This window comes from Loxodonta africana, chromosome 6, assembly GCF_030014295.1.
Source record: "Loxodonta africana isolate mLoxAfr1 chromosome 6, mLoxAfr1.hap2, whole genome shotgun sequence".
Taxonomy (NCBI): Eukaryota; Metazoa; Chordata; class Mammalia; order Proboscidea; family Elephantidae; genus Loxodonta; species Loxodonta africana.
Window position 1 is genome coordinate 17,578,028 of NC_087347.1, and position 17,998 is coordinate 17,596,025.

At 40.4% G+C, this 17,998-nt stretch overlaps 1 long non-coding RNA gene across 2 annotated transcripts in view; it reads left to right on the forward strand.

Moving 5' to 3' along the window:
* Nucleotides 1–2,952: 2,952 nt before the first annotated feature.
* The window catches only part of LOC135231521 (uncharacterized), a 36,728-nt gene continuing 21,682 nt past the window's right edge, over nucleotides 2,953–17,998 (forward strand). Inside the window, exons 1-3 of one of the 2 annotated variants that reach the window (XR_010322219.1) lie at nucleotides 2,953–3,494; nucleotides 4,772–10,351; nucleotides 10,969–13,561. This is a non-coding gene — a long non-coding RNA (uncharacterized LOC135231521). Of the gene's footprint in view, nucleotides 3,495–4,771; nucleotides 10,352–10,968; nucleotides 13,562–17,998 lie in introns of those variants that run through there. The other variant, XR_010322220.1, reaches the window with a different exon arrangement.

Genomic DNA, 17,998 nt, shown 5'->3' on the forward strand with positions numbered 1-17,998 from the left:
ATATCTAACAAATTCAATCTACAATCTTCCTGAATTCCCCTGAAGATACGGAGTCTCCTTTTTTTTCACCTATAGAACTTCATAATATAACTTTTATCTAATCCTTTGGAGTATGGACAAATAAAATGCTCTAATGTGCATCCTGGCAATGCTTCTTCCAAGGCAGATTTGTTTGTTCTTCTGGCATTCCATGGGGTAAATAACATTCTTCACCAACACCATCATTCGAAGGCGTCAATACTACTTAGATTTTCCTTATTCATTGTCCAGCTTTTGCATGCATATGAGGCAACAGAGAATACTATGTCTTGGGTCGGTGCACCTTGGTCCTGAAAGAGACATCTTTGCTTTTCAACACTTTAAGGAGGTCTTTTGCAGAAGATTGACCCAGTGCAATGCATTGTTTGATTTCTTGGCTGATACTTCCATGGGCATTGATTGTGGATCCAAGAAAAATGAAATCCTTGACAACTTCAATATTTTCTCCCTTTATCACGAAGTTGCTTATTGGTCCAGTTGTGAGGATTTTTGTTTTCTTTATGTTGAGGTGTAATCAATACTGAAGGCTGTAGTCTTTGATCTTCATCAGTAAGTGCTTCAAGTCCTCTTCCCTTCATCAAGCAAGGTTGTGTTATCTGCATATCGCTGGTTGTAAATGAGACTTTCTCCAAGCCTGATGCTGCATTCCACTTCATATAGTCCAGCTTCCCAGGTTATTTGCTCAGCATCCAGTTTGAATAAGTATGGCCAAAGGATACAATACTGACACATGGCTTTCCTGACTTTAAATCATGCAGTACCCCTTGTTCCGTTCGAACGGCTGCCTCTTAATCTACGTACAGGTTCTTCATGAGCACAGTTAAGTGTTCTGGAATTTCTATTCTTCCAGTGTTATCCATAATATGTTATGATTCCCACAGTAGCATGCCTTTGCGAAACCAATCAAATACAGGTAAACATCTTTCTGGTATTCTCTGCTTTCAGCCAAGATCCATCTGACATCAGGAATGATACCCCTCATTCCACATCCTCTTTTGGATCTGACTTGAATTTCTGGAAGTACCTGCTGCAACCACTTTTGAATGATCTTAACAAAATTTTTCTTGTGTGTGGTATTAATATTGATAGATAATTCCCACAATCTGTTGGATCATCTTTCTTAGGAATGGGCACAAATATGTATCTCTTCCAGTCAGTTGGCCAGGAAGCTGTCTTACAAATTTCTTGGCATAGACCAGTGAGCACCTTCAGGGTTGCATTTGTTTGTTGAAATATCTCAGTTGGTTTTCTGTCATTTCCTGGAGACTTGTTTTCCACCATTCCCTTTAGTGCAGCTTGAACTTCTTCCTTCAGTACCATTGGTTCTTGATTACACGCTTCCTCCTGAAATGGCTGAACATCGGCCAATTCTTTTTGCTGCAGTGACTCTGTATTCCTTCCGTCTTCTTTTGATGCTTCCTGGGTCGTTTAACATTTTCCCTGTAGAATCCTTCAATATTGCAACTCAAAGCTTGAATTTTTTCTTCAGTTCCTTCAGCTTTAGAAATACTGAGTGTCTTTTTCCCTTTTGATTTTATAATTCCAGGACTCTGTACATTTTATTATAATATTTTACTTTGTCTTCTCCAGCCACCTTTTGAAATCTTCTGTTCAGCTCTTTTTTACTTCATGATTTTTTCCATTCACTTTAGCTACCCGACATTCAAGAGCAAGTTTCAAAGTCTCTTCTGACATCCATTTTGATCTTTTCTTTCTTTTCAGCAAACTTTTGCTTCCTTCGTGTTTGATGCCTTTGATCTCATTCTACAACTCATCTGGTATTCAGTCATTAGAGTTCAATGCATCAAGTCTATTCTTGAGATGGCCTCTAAATTAAGATGGAATATCCTCAAGGTCGTGTTTTAGCTCTTGTGAACTTGCTCTAATTTTCTTCAGCTTCAACCTTAACTTGCATATGAGCAATTGATGGTCTTTTCCACAGTCAACCCCAGGCTATGTTCTGACTGATGATATTGAGCTTCTCCATTGTCTCTTTCCAAAGATTCTTGTATATTCTATGTGGTGAGCCCCATGTTTATAATCGTCATTTATGTTGTTGAAAAAAGTTATTTGCAATTAAGAAGTCATTGGTATTTCAAAATTGTATTATGTGATTTCTGGCATAATTTGTATCACCAAGGACATAGTTTCCAAGTACCAGCCACTCTCCTTTGTTTCCAACTTTCACATTCCAATCACCAGTAATTATCAGTACAGCTTGATTACACGTTTGATCAATTTCAGACTGCAGAAGTTGGTAAAATCTTCAATTTCCTCATTTTTGGCATTAGTGGTTGGTGTGTAAATTAGAATAATAGTCTATTATTAGACCCTGTAGGTGTGCGGATATTATCCTATCACTGACAATGCTATAATTCAGGGTAGGTCTGGAAATGTTCCTTTTGGTGATGAATGCAAGGTCACTCCTCAGTTTGTCATTCCTGGCATAGTAGACCATTTGATTTTCTGATTCAAAATGAAAAATACCAGCCACTTCAGCTCACTAATGCCCAGGATATTGATGTTTACATGCCTCATTTCATTTTTGACGATTTCCAGTTTTTCTAGATTCATACGTCATATGTTTCACATTCCTATTATTAATGAATATCTGCTTTGGTTCTTCTCATTTTGTGTCATGCCACATCAGCAAACGAAGGTCCCAAAAGCTTGACTTCATCCATGTCATTAAGGTCCCACAGTAGGACAAACTGACAGACCTGCGGGCCCTAATCTCTTTGAGATCCCTAAATATTAGTCTTTTGAGTGCCATTTATCAGGCTGTTACACTACCTTTTCTTGTACTGGAAGGTCATCTGATTCTTAATTTGGTTGCTTATTTGAACCATCTTGCCCTGCTTTTTTCTATGTTTTGATACTGTATGCTGTCTCTGAGACATTCATGTATTTTCTTTTTTTTTTTTTTTACTGATCCTACGTTTGTTTATTTAGTCCTGCTTATTTGTTTTGGTTTGTCTGGGCAGCCAGGCCAGCCATGCTTTGTTGCTGCTTCCTCTATGGGCATGTTAGCTCTCCCCATCTTAGCCAGATGGGCAGGGCGGGTTGCTTAGCTGTGATGCAGTGGGGAAGGGCTGGTGGGTAGGAAGGGCAGGGGTCCAGGATGCTCAGCTGTAGGACATTTGTACAGGTCTGTTGGGTAGGGAGGGGCACCAGGTTAGGTTGCTCAACTGTGGTTCAGTTGAATGGAGCTAGCAGGGAGGGAGGATCAAGCGTCAGGATGCTCTGCTGCGGAGCAGTAGGGCAGAGCCTGCGGTGGGGGAGGGGTGCAGGGCAAGGTTCCTCATTTGTGAAACAGTAGGGCAGAGCTGGGAGAGAGGGCCTCTGGCTTGAGGCTGGGTTGTCCAGCTGCAGCACAGAGGAGCAGAGCAGGCAGGGAGTGAAGAGCCTGGGCTGAGCACTCAGCTCAGGGGCAGCAGGGTGGAGCAGGCCGGGAGGTAAGAGTGTGGGCACAGGGCCCTCAGCTGTGGAGCAGCGGAGCAGAGCCACTAAGGAGGAAGGGTCATGGGCCTGGGCGCTCAGCTGAGGTGCAGTGGGGCAGAGCCTGCGGGGAGGGAGAAGTGTGGTCCGGGGCAGCGGAGGCAGCACGCAGGGAGGGAGGTGGCAAGGGCATGGGGCCAGATCACCTCCTTTAGCGTAGTGGTGCGGAGCCAGCGGGGAAGGTGGGGTCATGGCTCGGGTTACTAGGGGCAGCGGAGTGGAGCCAAGAGAAGGGGAAGGGGCATGGGCACTGAGACGGATTGCTTGGCTGCAAGACAGCGGGATGGAGCCAGCAAAGAGGCAGAATCGGGGGCCGGAACGCTCAGCTGCAGAGCAGCAGTGCAGAGCCTGCAGGGAGAGTCTGGGCGTGGACATAGGACCCTGTGGCCTGGCTGTGATGCAGCCTGACTGGCAGGCAGAGCAGAGTGCAGAGCTCGGTTGTTTGGCTGCAGTGCAGCGGGGTGTGGCGGTCAGGAAGAGAGAGGCAATAGGGAGGATTAAAGGGGGGTGGACAGGACTAGGTCCTGGGCGGGGCGGGGGTGCGGAGGGGGGCAGGGGGGATAGAGTGGGTTTGCACTGTGGTCCCAGGCAGTCCAGGCTGCAGGGGTGGGGCGGTTCTTGCCACTACTCGCCAGAAGGGTGAAGGTTGAAGGAGCTTGCTCCTCTGGTTACTGCAGCCAGAAAATGGGACCTTACTTCGCTCTGGGTGTGCCCATGCCTTTCCTCTATCTTCCATTGGGAGTTCTGTGAAGGTGCCTGTCTGTGCTCTTTGTGTGAGGTTTTTTGGCTTTATCTCAAGATGGTAGCGCTGTGCTCTGCCGGTTAGCAGGAAACCTTCACTCCGTATCCCCTTGGTTGTTTTCCGTTAGTTTCTTCTTCTCAGTGGCTTCGGAGCTAATACTTTATCCTTTCTTTTAAAGCTCTGGGTACCAGGATTGATGTTTGCATCTACCTGTTCTACCTGTTTTTTTTTGGCGGGGGGTAGGTTGTCTTTGCTGTAGGGTCGCTATGAGTCAGAATTGACTGGATGGCAGTGGGTTTGGGTTTCTTTTTGGTTTTTGTTGCAGAGGGATGGCTTGGGGTGTCTGACTAGCCCAGCATCTTGGCTCCACCCTTCAAGTAACCTTTATTAAAAACTTACTGATTTCAAACCACTTAAGTGAATTTGTCATTGTAAATTAATTTACTTTCACAATTATACAAGGAGATCTCTGTATTTATGTTCCCCTTACAGATGAAGATTCAGGCCCAGAAAAAGAGGAATTACTTGGTCTTACAGCTGCAAGATCATACAGTTCTATTATTACAGAATACCTAGTCTGGAGATAAATGTTTATTAAAGCAAGTTGACCTTGGCAAGCTATATAACTTTTCTGGACCTTTGTTTCTCAGCGGGAAAATGAGAGAGCCTGCCCACTGGAAGCCACACACATTGGAAATCAAGAGACTCAATCCTTCTCCTTTTGTTTGTTGTACCCGCACTGTAAAATGTTGAACTAGTTGCCCATCTTTAAAAATTGGGATTTCATATGAAAGTTTGGATTTCCAGATTCTTTTGGAAAGTCTGAAGAACTAGAAACATTAGACCTACATTCCTTGGTGGTAACAATAAGCTGGAGCTAAGTAGTTGCAAAACTCAGTATTTTTATTCATTTATTTTACCTGCCTCCCTGTATAAGACATTTGATTTGTAGTTTCTGCCAGCCTATATTTTATGAGTAAGATTTAATAACAAATTAGTGACAGAGCAGAAGTTAGGACCCAGTATCTTGACACGCTGTTCAAATGTGTTGAGCATACGCCCATCTTAGGAGACCCTGAAATTCTTAGGCATGTCAAATGTGGATGTTTCTCTCCATACCTGTCTCCTTGAAAGTCCCTTCATGACACAAAGCTAATAAGGCCACGATCATCTCCCATGTGGCTGTACAGGGAGGCAGCTATGCTCTTTAATGTGGGTTGACCTATGGCATCCTTACATATCCTTCTAAGAAACTTATCAGCATCATGGATGCTATATTCATCAAAAGCTTCTGGTCTCTGCCTACTTTTCCACACAACTCTGCCATTGTATCAAACACCAATATCAAAATAACAGCGAGATAGCCGATGTCAAATCTGGTCCTAAGTCTGAATTTATTGTAACACAAGATGCTTCTGGCCACCTAGGAAATCACTTTGACAATAGCTAAGTATCAAGTTCAAGGAAAAAATCAATTCTCAAGAAATGCTGCAAAAGTAGAATTTGTGAGCAGCTGTTTAAATAATTTATAATAGCAGGGTATATGACTTTTGAAAAGTAAAATGTAAGGTTTCATGTAAATGACATTTTTTTCTACTATGTATGTCTGAGAGGATAAGGCAATCGGGCACCTCCACATAGAAGGAAATGTGCTCGAGTGGTGATGATCCAGACAGACTTCCTAAGTTTTATTCTGTCCTTGACCATTCCCTGTCATTGACTAAAACTGATAAGAAGTCCATAAGCCAACCTACACACCACATTCTAGCAAGGCACAATTTTATGTCTACAAAAAAAGGAAATGCTGTGTCATCACTTATTTGAGGAGGATAGAAGGAAAACACTTGTTGCCAACTCCTCATTGCCTGAAAAATAGGCATCCTAATGGTCTTGCAACCTACTTCTGAAGGGTCAGAGCCCTTGAAAACACTATGGAGTTGAGTTCCACACTATGGAGTTCAGTTCTACTCAAAACACTCATGAGGTCACCATGAGTTGGAGTCAACTCAATGGCAACTGGTTTGTTGTTTTTGTTTGTTGATTTTTAAATGCTGCTAACCTCCATTTTTAAAACTTTGCCCTTGGGCCTGGGAAGAGCCAAACACCCCCTACATTCCAGCACTGCTAACTCATCCTGGGAGGTAGAGACAGTTTCTACTAGCTGATGTAGAAGACTAGGAAATTAACTACACGGATATATAGGGGAAAACATTTTCAGCCACACAGACAGCCAGGACAAAGGTGCTAAGGCAGGAACTTACCTGGCAAAGAGACTAGTGTGACTGGAGCAGAGTAAGGGCAGTGGTTGCAGAGGAAACTAGAGTGAAACTGAGACACTGTCTGACAGGGCTTTTGGTAGGTTACTGTGAGGGCTTTGCTTTATACTCCTCTGTGCTGGAAGATCATCAGAGAGTACTATGCCAAAACCTGGCATGTTAGACCATATGCTTGTCTGATTCAAAATGGCCAATGCCAGTCCCTTACAGCAAGTCAGGTTAAGCATGTTTGGAATGATTCTGGATGTGAATCTACTTTTCAACTGTCAATTTCATGAAATCTAAATACGAATTAAGTAATTCCAATGAAAATTTAGCATCTGATTAGAAAAATGATAAATGTTTCTTCCCTGGATTTAAAAAAATATATACATTGTTGTAAAATTATAGGTAACACAACATTTGTCAATGTGACACACAGTGAATTTTAAAGAATTAGTATAAGCAACAGTCACCACTCACCTATCAGTTTGTCATACTGTGGTGGCTTGCATCTTGCTGTGATACTGGGTTTGCCACCAGTATTTCAAATATCAACAGGGTCACTCTTGGAGGACAGGTTTCAGCAGAGCTTCCAGATTAAGACAGATTAGGAAGAAAGACCTGGCAATCTACTTTTGAAAAAATTGGCCAGTGAAAAACTTATGAATAACAGTTGAACATTGTCTAATATAATGCTAGAAGATGAGCCCCTTAGGTTAGAAGCCAAAAAAACCCACTGCAGTCGAGTTGATTCCGACTCAGAAGGCCCTCAAAACACAACTAGGGAAGAATTGACTCCTCAAAGTAGAATTGACCTTAATGATGTGGATAGAGCCAAACTTTCGGGACCTTCATTTGCTGATGTGGTAAAACTCAAAATGAGAAGAAACAGCTGCAAACATACATTAATAATTGGGAAGGTAGAACATAGGAAACATGAATCTAGGAAAATTGGAAGTCATCAAAAATGAAATGGAAAGCATAAAGATCAGTATCCTAGGTGTTAGTGAGCTGTAATGGACTGCTAATGGCCATTTTGAGTCAGGCAATCATATGGTCTATTATGTCAGGAATGACAAATTGAAGAGGAATGAGATTGCATTCATCATCTAAAAGAACATGTCAAGATCTATCCTGAAGTACAGCTCCATTAGGGATAAGATAATATCCATATGTCTATAGGGAAGACATGGCTAGTCAACTGAAAGAGATCCGTATTTGTACCTATTTGAAAGAAAGGTAATGCCACGGAATGTGAAAATTATTGAACAATGTAATTAATATAACATGCAAGTAAAATTTTGCTGAAGGTCATACAAAAGTGGTGGCAGGAGTAAATTGATAGGAAAAAGCAGAAATTCAGGATGAATTCAGAGAGGAGCTGGAACAAGGAATATTATTGCCGACTTCTGATAGATCTTAGCTGAAACCAAAGAATACCAGAAAGATGTTTATTTCTGTTTTATTGACTATGCAAAGGCATTCAACTGTGTGGATCATAACAAATTATGGATAACATTTTGAAGAGTGGGAGTTCCAGAACACTTAATTGTACTCATGAGGAAACTGTACGTAGAGCAGGAATCAGTCATTTGAGTAGACCAAAGTCATACCCAGCATATTACGTGACTTAAAGTCAAGAAAGGTGTGGGTCAGGGTTTTATCCTTTCACGGTAGTTATTCAATCTGTATGCTAAGCAAATAATCCCAGAAGCTGGACTATATGAAGAAAAATGCTACATCAGTTTTGAAGGAAGACTCAATAACAAACAGTATTATGCAGATAACACAACTTCGCTTGTGGAAAGTGAAGAGGACTTGAAGCACTTACTGATGAAGATCAAAGATCATTTCAGTATGGATTACACCTCAACATAAAGAAAACAAAAATCCTCACAACTGGACCAATAAGCAACATCATGATAAAGGGAGAAAAGATTGAAGTTGCCAAGGATTTCATTTTAGTCGGATCCACATTCAGTGCCCATGGAAGCAGCAGTCAGGAAATCAAAGGATGTATTGTAACGGGCAAGTCTGCTGCAAAAGACCTCTTTAAAGTGCTAATAAGCAAAGATAACAGTTCGAGGACTAAGGTGCAACTGACCCAAGCGTTGATATACCATGTGAAAGCTGGACAATGAATAAGGAAGACCAAAGAAGAATTGACGCCTTTTGAATTATGGTATTTGCAAAGAATGTTAAATATACCATGGACTGCTGGAAGAATGAACAAGTCTGTCCTGGAAGAAATACAGCCATAGGGCTCCTCGGAAGCAAGGATAGTGAGTCTTTGTCTCAGGTACTTTGGACATGTTATCAGGAGGGACCAGTCTCTGGAAAAGGAAATCATGTTTGGTAAAGTAGAGGGTCAGTGAAAAAGAGAACGGCCTTCAAGGAGATGGATTGACACAGTGGCTGCAACAGTAAGCTAAAACATAGCAATAAATGTGAGGATGGAGTAAGACCAGGCGGTGTTTCCTTCTGTTGTACCACAAAGTCGGTGGCACCTAAGAAGTAAAACAACAAACTTTAGTTGCATGGTTGTTGTTGTTAGATGCTGTCAAGTCGGTTCCAACTCATAGTGACCCTGTGTACAACAGAACAAAACACCGCCTGGTCCTGTGCCATCCTCATAATTGCTGCCATGCTTAAGCCCATTGTTGCAGCCACTGTGTCAATTCATCTCCTTGAGATTCTTCCTCTTCTTCGCTGAACCTCTACTTTGCCACACATAATGTCCTCCAGGGACTGATCCCTTCTGATAACATATGCAAAGTAAGTAAGATGTAGTCTCACCACTCATGCTTCTAAAGAGCATTCTTGTTGTACCACTTCCAAGACAGATTTGTTCGTTCTTTTGGCAGTCCGTAGTATATTCCATATTTTTCTCCAGCACCACAATTCAAAGGCATCAATTCTTCCTCCATCTTCCTTATTCATTGTCCAGCTTTCCCATACATATGAGGCAATTAAAAACACTGTGCCTTGGATCAGGTGCACCTTAGTCTTCTAGGTGACATCTTTGCTTTTCAACACTTTAAAGAGATCTTTTGCAGCAGATTTGCCCAATGCAATGCATCTTTTGATTTCTTGACTGCTCCATTCATGGGTGTTGATACTGGATTAAAGTAAAATGAAATCCTTGACAATTTCAATCATCTCTTTTTATCATGATGTTGCTTATTGGTCCAGTTGTGAGGATTTTTGTTTTCCTTATGTTGACGTGTAATCCAGACTTCAGGCTGTGGTCTTTGATCTTCATCAGTAAGTGCTTCAAGTCCTCTGTACTTTCAGCAAGCAAGACTGTATTGTCTGCATAACTCAGGTTGTTAATGAGCCTTCCTCCAATGCTGATGCCTTTTTCTTCTTCATGTAGTCCAGCTTCTCAGATTTATTTGCTCATCATATGGATTGAGTAGGTATGGTGAAAGGATACAACCTTGACACACACCTATCCTGACTTAAAACCACACAGTATCCCCTTGTTCTGGTTGAATGACTGCTGCTTGATCTATGTACAGGTTCCTCACGAGCACAATTAAGTGTTCTGGGATTCCCATTCTTCAAAATGTTATCCCTAATTTGTTATGATCCACACAGTTGAATGCTTTTGCATAGTTAATAAAACACAGGTAAACATCTTTCTGGTATTCTCTGTTTTCAGCCAGGATCCATGTGACATCAGCAATGATATCCCTCATTCCACATCCTCTCCTGAATCCAGCTTGAATTTCTGGCAGTTCCCTGTTGATATACTGCTGCAGCTCCTTTTGAATAATCTTCAGCAAAGTTTTGCCTGCATGTGATACTAAAGGTATTGTCCAATATTTTCTTCAGAAATTATCAACTGTATGGAGTAACTAAAAAGTATCTAAACTATGAGATTAAGCACACTGAATACCCTTTTTTAAAGGGAAAAAATCTACCATTTTGACTAACTAATAAGTTTAAATTAAGTTTTAGACAAGTAGTCCTACATTGATTTCTCTTCAGATGAATTGAAAATAAACTAATTTGGAAAGGATGTAAAATGAAATCTCAGATGAGAGCTATGGTACGTTCCATGTTGAACGTAACTTTAATTTATATTAGGCATGGCAGCACTGTTTTTTAAGAGCTACAGGACTCCAGAGACGGCAGGCTGATGGATCCAGTTTTTCCAAAGTGATTCTAAATTACCTCAAGATTATTATTTTTTTTAATTCAGCCAAGTTGTACCTATCCCTAAATTTTCTCAACAAAGACAAGGATTCATTATTTGACAAACTACTTTTTTCCTTTTTATGTAAAAATGTGTATCTAAAATTAATCAAAACACATTTACATATTACAAATGACTTTTATTGGAAAGAATAAGAAGTCATAAAACAGAAATTGTTCTGGAAAACCCGGGACTTACAGCTTCCATCTCCATGGTAACTATCTAACTAGTTGCACCTGGTCCTCCACGGAAATTAATTTCTTGTGTGCTGGGATGATCTGCTGCTTCTCAAGACCAGCAAGGAAGGAGGAACAAGATGATCTTCCATGGAAACAAACCAAACTTAACTCTTACATAGAGGAACTACACTTTGGTCTGATCTACTTTCACTCTTGTAGGAGGTTTTAATAAAATAAGCAATAAAATTGGAGGCCAGATTTGGGGATCTGTTGTATTTATTTTTCAGATCGATCTATTGCTCTAGCCAGTTTTGTAAGATGTGGAAGATTTTTTCTCGTGCTTGAATTAGTTCAGCTGAATCACTATCCATTTGTTTGTATATGTCCGCACAGTGTGTTTCGCCTATAAAGGAGAAAGAGAAATACCACAACACCTACATACCAAGTATCCAAAGACCAGATATCCTTAACCCCCTGCTGTATGTTAAAACAACCTGAAATCTTGTTCAAACCAACCATTACCTGAGCCCCATTCTGCAGAGGTTCTGATTTAATTTGTCTGGGGCGGAGCTGGGCATCAGTAATTTTCAAAAGCTGGCTAAAAGTTGATTAAAATGTGCAGCCATAATAAAGAATGAGGATTCGTTTACTAATATAACAGGCTTTGAATCAAAGAAGTAAGCTTCTCTGTAGATCAAGGTTGGAAAAACTTTATATTTATTAAAGTGAGTTACTGCTTGCGTCTAAGCAATACTTCTGTGCTACAAACAAATGAACATTTCAGGGAATGATTAAGGTGGTAGACTTAGAGAATGCTATTCCTTGAGGCTTTTTTCTATATATATATATATATTTTATTGTGCTTTAGATGAAGGTTTAAACAGGGCAAACTAGTTTCTCATCAGTTAGTACAAACATTGTTTTATGACATTGGTTAACAATCCCACAACGTGTCAACACTCTTCTCAACCCTGGGCTCCCTATTACCAGCTTTCCTGTTCCCTCCTGCCTTCCAGTTCCTGCCCCAGGGCTGGTGCACCCCAATCTTTGGCTGAAGGGTGAACCTCAGGGGTGATCTCATTACTGAGCTGAAAGGGCATCCAGGGGCCATACTCTCAGTGTTTCTCCAGTCTCTGTCAGATCGGCAAGTCTGATCTTTCTTTTTGAGTTAGAATTTTGTTCTAAATTTTTCTCCAGCTCTGTCCGGGACCCTCTATTGTGATCTCTGTCAGAGTAGTTCGTGGTGGTAGCTGGGCACCATCTAGTTGTACTGGACTCAGTCTGACAGAGGCTGTGGTAGATGTGGTCCCTTTTTCTATAATTTAATAAACCTTTTAAAAACATTAAAATTTGCATGTTTAAGAGTCTTACTTTTCATTGACAAAGTCTTAAGGCTTCAAGGGGGGTTTGAGCTGGAAACCATGGTGAAGGCTTTTATAAATATCACATTAGCTGAATAAGCAGCCAATTTTTATTTTGCAGTAGGAATACAAGTTTTATCCAGTACTGAAAATATATTGTTGGGATTATTTTACAAATAATTTCAGTAGCCACAACACATAAAATGGATTACATGGAAAGATTGTGTGTTCCAAGTGGAGTTACTGCTCTAAGAACCAAGGAACCAAGCTGTTGTGCTGTTGGGCACTTATTTATCTAGTGTTCAGAGCCCTGAGACTAAATAACTTATTTTAATGAGTAACTACATTCACAAAGAAAATTACTTCGTCTCACTTGATTTTCTGAAACCACATAAATTTCTTTAAAAAAAAAATCAAGGACATTAGGCAAGCAGTTCATTTTATATGCACATTTGTTGTCTGTGCTGATTAGTTTTGAATGCCAGCAAGATGGAGAAATAGTGTTGTTGTTGTTCGTGCCATTAAGCCGCCTCCGGCTCATAGCGACCCTATGCACAACAGAACTAAACACTGTCTGGTCCTGCATCATCCTCACAATTATTGCTACGCTTAAGCCCATTGTTGTAGCCACTGTGTCAATCCATCTTATTGAGGGTCTTCCTCTTTTTTGCTGACCCTCTACTTTACCAAGCATGAAGTCCTTCAACAGGGACTGATCCCTCCTGACAACATGTCCAAAGTCTGTGAGACGCAGTTTCCACATGCTTGCTTCCAAGGAGCGCTCTGGTTGTATTTCTTCCAAGACAGATTTGTTCATTCTTTTGGCAGCCCGTGGTACACTCTATATTTTTCACCAATGCCATAATTCAAAGGTGTGAATTCTCTTTGGTCTTCCTTATTCTTTGTCCAACTTTTGGATGCATATGAGGCGATTGAAAACACCATGGGTTGGGTCAGCATGCCTTAGTCTTCAAGGTGACATCTTTGCTTTTCAACACTTTAAAGAGATATTTTACAGCAGATTTGCCCAATGCAATGTGTCTTTTGATTTCTCGATTGCTGCTTCCATGGGTGTTGAATGTGGATCCAAGTAAAATGAAATCCTTCACAACTTCAATCTTTTCTCTGTTTATTATGATGTTGCTTATTGGTCCAGTTGTGAGGATTTTTATTTTCTTTATGTTGAAGTGTAATCCATACTGAAGGTTGAGGTCTTTGATCTTCATCAGTAAGTGCTTCAAGTCCTCTTCACTTTCATAAAGCAAAGTTGTGTCTTCTGCATATTGCAGGTTGTTAATGAGTCTTCCTTCAGTCCTCATGCCTTGTTCTTCTTCATGTAGTCCAGCTTCTTGGATTATTTGCTCAGCATACAGATTGAATAGGTATGGTGAAAGGATACAACCCTGATGTACACCTTTCTTGACTTTAAACCATGCAGTATTCCCTTGTTTTGTGGAGCCCCGGTTGCTCAGTGGTTAACAGATACTGTGAGCTAAAAGGTTAGCAGTTCAGATCCACCAGCTGCTCCCTCGAAACCCTAGGGAGCTTTTCTAGTCTGTCCTTTAGGGTTGCTATGAGTCAGAATCGACTCATCAGCAATGGATGAAATACTAGTGAAGATTTAATGATCTACCTATCATTTGCTTAGCACTATTTTGTGTTTCTTGTCAATAACAATATCAAAAACAATTTATTAATGTTGTTATTAGCTGTGGTCAACTTGACCCGCAATTCATGGTGACCCCATGCACAATAGAACTAAATACTCCCTGATCCTGTGCTATCCCCGTGATTGGTTGCAGATTGGATCATTTTGATCCACGGGGTTTTCATTGACTGGTTTTTGGAAATGGATCACCAAACTTTTCTTCCTAGTTTACCTTAGTCTGGGAGCTCCACCAAAACCTGTTTAGCATCAAAACACACACAAGCCTCCACTGATAGACAGGTAGTGGCTGTACATGAGGTGCATTGGCTGAGAATCCAACCCAGTTCTCAAGCATCAAGGATGAGAATTCAAACACTGACTCATCATTGCCCCTTAATTTTTTATTACATGCTGATATATATCATCCTATTTGTGGGTCTTTGACTACTTACAATGTGTTACCTTTAATGAAGACAGTAGGCAAATCTTTACTGATATCCTTTCTGATTCCCAGAAAGTGTCAAAGGTCAAAGAAGCTATTGAGAAAGATGATTTTCCTTCCCTTTACCTTGAATCCACCATAGCACATGTTGGTGGCTATAACACGCCAAGCAACGTAACTGAAATCGGGCCAAAAGCATCTGAACATTGCCTAAGAAAATACCTGCAAAGAAAATAAGACAAAATTGTAGGTTCTGAGGAGCAGGGTTGAAGAGTGTATTATGGGTGGAATTTTGTCTCCCAAAAAATGAGAGCTTCAGCTAGGCCATGATTGTATGATTTTCGACCATTTTGTCACCTGATGTGATTTTCCTGTGTGTTGTAAATCCTACATCTATGATGTTAATGAGGCAGGATTAGAGGCAGTTACGTTAATGAGGCAGGACTCAATATACAAGATTAGGTTGTATCTTGAGTCAATCTCTTTTGAGATATAAAAGAGAGAAGCAAGCTGAGAGACAGGGGGACCTCCTACCACCAAAAAAGCAGAGCTGGGAGTAGGGCATGTCCCTTGGACTCAGGGTCCCTGAGCTGAGATTTTCCTAGACCCAGGGGAAGACTGATGACAAGGATCTTCCCTCAGAGCTGACAAAGAGAGATAGCCTTCCCCTGGTGCAGGTGCCCTGAATTTGGACTTCTAGACCCTGAACCAGAAACACTGGTGGCATAGGGGTTAAGTGCTACAGCTGCTAACCAAAGGGTCGGCAGTTTGAATCCTCCAGGTGCTCCTTGGACTCTCTATGGGGCAGTTCTACTCTGTCCTACAAGGTCTCTATGAGTCAGAATTGACTTGATGGCACTGGGTTTTTTGGGTTTTTTTTAGCCCCTGAATCTGTTAAAGAATAGATTTCTCTTTGTTAAAGCCATCCACTTTGTGGTATTTATGTTATAGCCAAAAAACCAAAAACTTGTTGCTCTCCAGTTGATTATGACTCATAGTGACCTTATAGGACAGAGAGAACTGCCGCATAAAGTTTCCAAGGAGCACCTGGTAGATTCGAACAGCCGACCTTTTGGTTAGCAACCATAGCTCTTAACCACTATGCCACCAGGGTTTCCTATGTTATAGCAGCACTAAATAAATAAGACTGCATGTAAGACAGACAGATAAAGAAAGAGTGTGGTGGGGTACTTTGTTTGTTTTTCAATTGTTTTCCTTTATAATCTGAGTTAATTAAAATAGCTAAGAGTTTTCTTCAGTTCAAGAACAAACTTATCTCTTTATCATCTATCTATCAATCTCTCTATCATTTATCTATCTATCGATCTATTTATCTATCTATCATCTATCTACCCACCTACCCACCTACCTACTTACCTGTCTATCATCTATCATCTATCTATCTATCTATCTATCTATCTATCTATCTATCTATCTATCTATCTATCTATCTATCATCTACCTATCTACCTACCTACCTGCCTATCTACCTACCTACCTATCATCTCTCTATATCTATCTATCTATCTATCTATCTATCTATCTATCTATCTATCTGTCTGTCTGTCTGTCTGTCTGTCTGTCTATCTGTCTATCTATCTATCATCTATCATCTACCTATCTACCTATCTATCATCTATCTATCTATCTATCTATCTATCTATCTACCTATCTATCATCTACCTATCTACCTACCTACCTATCTACCTATCTATCATCTATCTATCTATCTATCTATCTATCTATCTATCTATCTATCTATCTATCTATCTATCACCTATCTATCTATCACCTATCTATCTATCTATCTATCTATCTATCTATCTATCTATCTATCTATCTATCTATCTATCTATCTATCTATCTATCTATCATCTGTCTGTCTATCATCTATCTATCATCTATCTACCTACCTACCTATCATCTGTCTATCTATCTACCTACCTACCTATCTATCTGTCTGTCTATCTACCTATCATCTATCTATCTATCTGTCTGTATGTATGTCTATCTATCTATCATCTATCTACCTACCTATCTACCTACCTACCTATCATCTATCATCTATTTATCTATCATCTGTCTGTCTATCTATCTATCTATCTATCTATCTATCTATCATCTATCTATCTATCTATCTATCTATCTATCTATCTATCTATCTACCTACCTGTCTGTCTGTCTGTCTGTCTATCTATCTATCATCATCATCATCATCATCATCTATCTATGATCTATCTATCTACCTGTCATCTACCTGTCATTCTATCTACCTACCTATCCACCTACCTATCTCTCCACCTATCATCTATCCATCTATCTCTCCATCTATCATCTATCTATCTATCTACCTATCTATCTATTCTTTCTTAGCCCAACAACTCCTCCTGTGTGGTTCTCTAGTAGTTAATAACAGAAGAATGTGGCCAGCAAAGTACTTGTCTTTCTGGATCCTTGGCCAACCCAATGTAGAACTTTAGTGAGGTGGCTATAGACACCACGGGCTGCTGTTTTCTCGATACGACCTAGGGATTCAGAACAAGGAAAGCAGAAAAGTTTATTCTTTGCCTTCCCACCAAGCCCAGTCTTGTACCTGTTAGTACTTCTACACTCTTGTACAGTAGGAACCACTGTGGGGGGAAGAAAGCTCAATGCATAGCCTGCCTGCCTGTTAAGGAAGAAGAGAGCACAGAGGCAGTGCGAAAGAGAGACTGTGTCCAGTGCCGACAGGCACACCCCAATGCTGCTCAAGCCCGCCCACAGCCAGTCGATCTAGCTCCAAGTGTCTGGAATACCAAAGAAAGACTGAAGAAGAGAGCCAAAGAAAAAGCAAGATTTCCCCTTCTGGGTCCTGGGAACAAAAAAAAAGATATGCAAAGGAACAAAGGGCTGAAAAGGTGAATGGACCTTCTTTCTACGCTGGTGAAATAGACACCAAAAGAACTGAGGTTATAGCAGCTGTTTGTCCCAATAAAATTATATTCACCATAGAGACCACTCTTAAAAGTGTGAACGAATTAATACACTTGACTTGGACTAAGTCATAACTCCATTCTTCATTAGGGAATCTGAGGGTTTACAGAGTTTGAAAGGAGAAACTATAAGCTCCAATTCATGCTCTTTTTGCCCCAAGTTTATATGTTTGTCATGGTTTTTCTCTCCAAGATATTTTTTACATATTATAATATCTGTGCATTTTCGTGTACAACACATCTGCACACTATATACTCACATACAAATAAATAATGCCCTGCCCATAATTTTAAGCATGCAGTTGCCTTTAAAGTTCTTCATATTTATTAGATTTGTTTCTAGTGGACAATTCTAGAAATCAGGAACCATGTCTTGCTCTACCAATTTGGTAAATATGAACAAAAATCATGAACCAATGAGAATATAATTGACTTAAGTTGCTCTGTCCTGCTCCATACAACCATCAAAACTTGGCTAACCTGAAATTCAAAACAGATTGACAACTTGCCTCCTTTGTTTGCAATTTTGCTGGAACCCATGTTCCTTAGTTGAATTTTTCAACAAACACACAAAGGACCTTCTTGATCAAAGAGCACTAAATAAAATAACCCTGTAATGCCAACAAGAAAGTTGAGGCTACAAGTGCTTTTATTCCTA